The sequence below is a fragment of the Erinaceus europaeus genome, chromosome X (genome assembly GCF_950295315.1).
Source record: "Erinaceus europaeus chromosome X, mEriEur2.1, whole genome shotgun sequence".
NCBI classification, from domain to species: Eukaryota; Metazoa; Chordata; class Mammalia; order Eulipotyphla; family Erinaceidae; genus Erinaceus; species Erinaceus europaeus.
Window position 1 is genome coordinate 126,471,853 of NC_080185.1, and position 6,680 is coordinate 126,478,532.

Below are 6,680 nucleotides of genomic sequence, written 5' to 3' on the forward strand. Positions count from 1 at the left end.
GAAGAAGGAGGAGGAGGAGGAGAAAAAGAAGAAGAGATTTGGCTTTCTGTGGCACTGGGCAACAGGCCCTCATTTGGTTTCACTGGCACAATGGGGCTTTGATATGAAGTCAATTGGCCGGAAATCCCAGGATCTGCAGTCTTCCTCAACTCTTAAATGATGTGACTCCCATCATGCCACACAAGAGAGGAAACAAGGTGGTGGGGACAAAGGCATGAGGGGAGAAAATGCCAGAAACTTGTGGAAGAACATTCTAGGCAAGATTCTTGGCTTGAAGCACTGGAACCCAACCCTGCTTAAGGAGAGCTTAAGGAGAAGAGGCGTTTATTTGGAAGTTGAAGGTACAACTGGTGAATTCAGTGAGGAATTTGTAGAAACAGGTTCGGAAACCCCAGGGCTTGTGGGTGGGCCTGGTAACAAGAAGTGCCTGGTAACAGAGCAAAGCCAGTTTCCCTAATTTCCGTTAACCTTCTGGGAGCCTATTCTTTCTCAGGGAGGGCCTCTGAGCTCAGGAGCACAGACCATGACTATGGGGACAGTGAAGCTGGAGGACAGCTCACATAGCAGGGTACAGCCGACTTGTGCTCACCACAATAAAACCAGTAGTCACATCACAGTGCCCATAAAACATTAAAGGAAGCAACCAAAACAGGAACCATTAGTCCCACAAGAGAGGCACCAGGGAGCTTTATGAAAGTGTCTACGTTACCTGAAAAATGTTCTACTTCCTCACCTTTTGGTATCTCAAGTCCCAACCCAGATTGAAAGCTACTCAGGCAGAGAGAGAGAGAGAGTGTGTGTGATTTCTAATCACAGAAAGAAACTGTATGCTAGTGTGGAAATGCCTGGGGCAGACATCTTTACTCTATTTACAACTCTCTTTCCTGAGGCAAAGGCATGGCCTACTTTGTCAAATACCAAGAACTAAAATGTATTCTTCAATACTAGCTTAGGCATAGTACAGAAAAAACATGTCAAGTTTGATGACTGGAATCTTCTGGTATTTCATACATTTGAATTCATTGCCAGATCACTAAAATGCAAAATAGTTCTCTTCAACTTAACTGTTTCCATGGACAATATTTATATCCTTTAGTAGTTTAATTGAATTTGGTGTAATTGTTATGTCTACACCAAGAAACTAGGAACTTTGGAATGGAGTCTCTAAGATGATTTAATTAGTCCACTTTAGTCTCTGAAGTCATAAGACCCCTGCTTTAAATTCTTTATGTTGGGATCGCTGAGTGAGAAACTGAAGTCTGACTCTACTAGCTGAATCTTCTAGAACAAATGAGATCACACATCATAATTACCAGTAATAATAATTGCCACCTTTCAAATGCAAACGACTTTATTTTCTAATGTTTCAAATACTAAGCCATCACATCTTAGCAAGACTAACCACATCCAAATACTAAACTATCGCATCTTAACAAGACTAACCACATCCAAAGTATGAAATGTTCAAAGCATCTTGAGATCCTACATTTGGGTGGGTTTGTTTTTGCCTTTTTTTTTTTTAACATCTCATCTTATTGTTGAGTATAACTATTGTTGTTGATCTAGTTGTGACTCTGGAAATATTTGGTCTATTTTGAGCTCTTTATATATCTGACCTCAACCAGTGATAAAAAAAAATTTAAATGATATTTTATAAATAATCATGTGCTCCTATTAGAAGTACAAAAAGAACATCTTTTTAAATCAATTCTCTCTCACATAATACAGTTACTATGGAATGGGCTATTCTCTATTCTTTTTTTTTTTTTTTTTTTTTTATTCTCTATTCTTGTCATCTATTTTCCATTTAAGGTTATCGACTTTATATGTTGTAAGGCTAACACTAACAAATTTTTATGAAAAATTTTATTTGCATCTAAATGTTTATTCTCTGTTTTTTGCACAACATAATAACAAACTTTTAAAGAAAAAATTTACTTATTAGAGACAGAGAAATCAGGAGAGATGGGGAGATAGAGAGGGAGACAGGGAGATACCTGCAGCACTATTTCACTTCTTGGGAAGCTTCCCTCCAGCAGGTGGGGACCAGGGGCTTGAACCAGGGTCCTTGTGCACTGTAACATGTGCGTTTAACCAGGTGTGCCACCACCTGGCCCCAATAACTTAAACTTTTAACTCTTTCCTGTCCTGTGTTTTGTCTTTAGAATTGGCCATGTCTTTTTGACCAATATTTTGTAATCATTCTTGATACACGCACACACACACACACACACACACACACACACATTTGAGGATTATAAAAGCTGCCTCAGGGAGTCAGGCTGTAGCTCAGAGGGTTAAGCACAGGTGGCACAAAGCGCAAGGACCGGCGTAAGGATCCCGGTTCGAGCCCTGGCTCCCCACCTCAGGGGAGTCACTTCACAAGTGGTGAAGTAGGTCTGAAGGTGTCTATCCTTCTCTCCCCCTCTCTGTCTTACCCATCTCTCTCCGTTTCTCTCTGTTCTATCCAACAACAAGGACAACAATAATAATTACAACAATAAAACAACAAGGGCAACAAAAGGGAATAAATAAAATATTTTTTAAAAAAAGCTGCCTCAGTGGGTTGTCTTTAGGATTCAATGAGATAATGCAAGTGAGATGTTTTCATTGTCCTTTGTTGATTAGCATAATGATGTATAAAAGCAATCAAATAGCTTTCACAAAAGTAAAACTGGGAAGAAGATATATCCTAATTAAAACCTAATAGTTTTGAACTTGCTCAGAGATTACTACTATCTATAATTACTTTTCTCTCTGTTTTTATGTATGAACCAAACCCTAAATGCATAATGAGATAGAAACCTAGACTGCTGAAATACATTTAAATAGCACAGTTTTTAAACAAAGCAAGCACTGTGTCTTTGTGACAGGTAGACCAAATCAACTTTGAAGTCATTGTCAGGCCTAACCATCTATAATTCCAGGCTTCTAGACCTGCATCTTTCCAGCAAGTGCTGCAAGGAAAACTGGATAGCCTTGTGCAAAAGAATGAAGTTATCCTCTTATGTTACATCATATACAAAAGGAAAAAAAACTCCAAATGAACCAAAGGCTTAGAAATATAAAAGGGGGCCAGGCAGTAGTTCTCCAGGTTAAGCGCATATGGTGCGAAGCACAGACCGGCTCAAGGATCCCAGTTTGAGCCTCCGGCTCCCCACCTGCAGGGGAGTCGCTTCACAGGCGGTGAAGCAGGTCTGCAGGTGTCTGTCTTTCTCTCCCCCTCTCTGTCTTCTCCTCCTCTCTCCATTTCTCTCTGTCCTATCCAACAACAATAGCATCAATAACAACAATAACAGCAGCAGAAACAACAACAATGGGAAAAGATGGCCACCAGGAGCAGTGGATTCATAGTGCAGACACCGAGCTCCAGAGATAACCCTGAAGGCAAAAGAGAAGGAGGAGGAGGAGAAATGCACAAGTTAAAACGATAAAGTTCTTGAAGAAATCTTGGAGGCAGAATTTCGTGACGTTGGATTTGGTGGTGATTCTCCCACTCCTCCTGTCTTAGTCTGGAATGCTTCCCAAACTGGCATGGCATTCTTACACAAGGGCCATGCTACTCTTCTTTATATCATTCCAGTCTTAGTATATGTGCGGCCAAAGCGACCCCAGAGAATTTCTTGATTGTGACACCAATAAAAGGAAAATAGAATAAGGATATATATTAAAATTTTTTTTAATGTGCATTAAAGAACACCAATATAGAATGAAAGACAACCCACAGAAAAAATAGTTTCAAATTGTCTATAAGGAATTAATTTCAGGGGGCCAGGTTGTGGCTCACCTGGTTGAGTGCACATGTCACAATGCGCAAGGACTCGGGTTCAAGTCCCCCGGCCCCCACCTGCAGGGGGAAAGCTTTGCAAGTGGTGGAACAAGGGGAGGAATGTTAGGGGAAGATGGCCAGAGGACTCTGAACTCAAATTCCATCAAGATCCAGAGAGAGAAGAGGGAAAAATGAAGGACACTGGGAAGTAGAAACAGGTGCAGGAAGTAGGTGTGACTTACAAAGGAAGAGAAGGGAGGGCCCTGGAATAAAATGGGCAAATATATAAAAATATAGTTATAGAAATGATAGTCAAGCCATAGCTGTGACTATGGGAGAACTACTGCAATTTCTAATGGAGGAAATGGGGACACAGAGCTCTGGTGGTGACGATGGTGTAGAATTATACTACTGTTATCTCACACTGTTGTAAATCAGTTCTAAATCACTAATAAAAAGAAGAAAAATAAACTTTATGCCTAAGGCTCTGAGGTGCCAGGTTCAATCGTTAGCACCACCTTAAGCCAGAGGTGAGAAGTGCTCTGGTCTTTCTTTCTATGTAATGTGCTCTCTGTATCTATTTTATTAAAAAGTATTAATAAAGTATTTTTAAAAAAAGAAAACAAAAAGAAATAGTCACAGGACTTGAACAGACATTTTCCAAAAATATTCAGTTGGCCAATAAGCACACAGAAAGATGCTCAACCTCACTAATCACTAGGGGAATGCAAATCAAAACCACACAGTAAGATACCACTTCACACCAACTAGGATGGCCACAGTTAAAAACAAACAAACAAAACCAGACAGCAAATGTTGGCGCGTACAAGGAGAAATCGGAACCCCTGTGCACTGCTGGTGGGACTATAAAATGAAACAGCTGTCGTGGAAAGCAGTACAGCAGTTTCTCAAAAAACGAAAAATAGAACTGCTATGAAGTCCTGCAAGTCCACTTCTGGGGATATACTCGAAAGAGTTGAAAGCAAGGACTTGAATTAATATATTTGCTCACCCATCTCCATTGCGGTGTTAGGCACAATAGCTAACAGGTGGAAGCAACTGACGCTCCAGCCGTCAGTGGATGAGTGGATAAATGAAATGTGATGGAGACCCTCAATGGACTCTTCTTCTGCCTTCCAAAGAAGGAAGTTCTGGCACCTGCTATAACAGGGACAAACCTTGAAGACATTATGCTAAGTGAAGTAAGTCAGAATAGGACAAATACTGTATAATTCCATTTACATGAGGGAGGAGGCAAATTCACAGAGACAGAAAGTAAACCGAGGGGCTCCAGAGGCTGGGGGTGGGGTGGGAGATGGAAGCTAGTGTTTAATGGGGATAGCATATCGGTTTGGGAGGATGGAAAAAATCTAGAGATGGCGAATAGGGATAGTTGTACAGTAATGCGTATTAAATGCCTCTGAACAAGCAGTGAAGCAGGGCTGCAGGTCTCTCTCTCTCTCTCTCTCTCTTTCCTCTCTCTCTTTCCCCCCTTCCCTCTCCATTTTTCTCTTTCCTGGTGGCTGAAAAGAGAGTTAACATACAAAGCCAAACAAATTGTTGAGCAATTATGGACCTAAAGGCTGGAATAGTGCAGATGAAGTGTTGGGGGGTACTCACGGCAGACTGTTGTGTACTTTTGCTTTCAGGTATATATTTTGCCCTGGTTTATGGATACGTGTGAACATATGCTCTATCTCAGGGGACCTGGTCTATATCTAGCTCTGGTATAGACTAGAAAAGGCCCAATTTGTTCCGGGTACATCTGGAGAACTATTTAATCAGGATAGCTGAAGCTGGGGTGGGGGGTGGGGGTTTGAGCCTTGTAAGTTGAGGCGCATATTAGGTGTTTCGGTATGATCTACTTTCTGGAACCCACAGTTTAATTCAAATTCTCAGAGGGCTAGGGCACCATTGCCTGTAAGTACTGGAAAATGTTGAGACATCTAGCATGGACTCTGAATCACAGAACAGAAGACAATGAAGGCAGGGCAAGTTAATCTGGCATCTCTGGTTCCTGTACTGATTGATACTCAGCTCCATTCTCAAAGTTCTTACTGCGTATGGAAATACAGACACATGGCCTGCCTTCATACTGAGCCCATGTGTCTGTGATTACCATACATTCACCAGGAAAAGACTCCCATTGTTTCCATTTTTATTTCATTTGCCTGATTATAATTAGTTTTAGCTTATTATTTAGTGGTTATGGGATAGATTTTTCACATTACTGCTGGATAAAAAGGAAGTACAAAACTCTTAATCAGGAAAACATCTTGATATTTGCTTGAGAGTCTTTGGTAATAGTTTTCAAATGGCCTTCTGATAAAATAGTAAGGTGTTTTAGGAGTTTGCAGGGAAGGAAGGAGAGGTCATGCTGAGTTGCTAGACTCCCAGCCTAGCTACACACACACACACACACACACACACACACACACACACACACACACACCACTGGAAAATATTATGAATATTTCTGAATTATAAAAAGGCCATGCCAGGGAGGGGGCAGATGGTAGCGCACTGGGTTAGGTGCACATAGTGCGAAGCTCAAGGATCCTGGTTTGAGCCCCTGGCTCCCCACCTGCAGGAGGGTCACTTTACAAGTGGTGAAGCAGGTCTGCAGGTGTAGATCTTTCTCTCTCCCTCTGTGTTTTCCCCTCCTCTCTCAATTTCTCTCTGTCCTATCCAACATCAACAGCAGCAACAATAATGGGAAAACAAAAAAAGATGGCCTCCAGGAGCAGTGGATTCATAGTGCAGGCACTGAGTCCCAGCGATAACCCTGGAAGCAAAAAAAACCATCAAGTATCAGGCTTGTTTTAGGCAGTAGAGACTTGGATTCTACTACAACAGCAAACAGCCTCAAACTTTAGTGCTTCATTCAACAAAAGCTTCATTGTCTTATGGT

At 41.3% G+C, this 6,680-nt stretch overlaps 1 non-coding gene across 1 annotated transcript; it reads right to left on the minus strand.

Annotated features, from left to right (window-relative positions):
* Positions 1-3,506: 3,506 nt before the first annotated feature.
* LOC132536030 (U6 spliceosomal RNA) lies at positions 3,507-3,611 on the minus strand. The gene has a single exon (XR_009547727.1). It is a non-coding gene; the product is annotated as a U6 spliceosomal RNA (small nuclear RNA).
* Between the last annotated feature and the right edge of the window lie 3,069 nt (positions 3,612-6,680).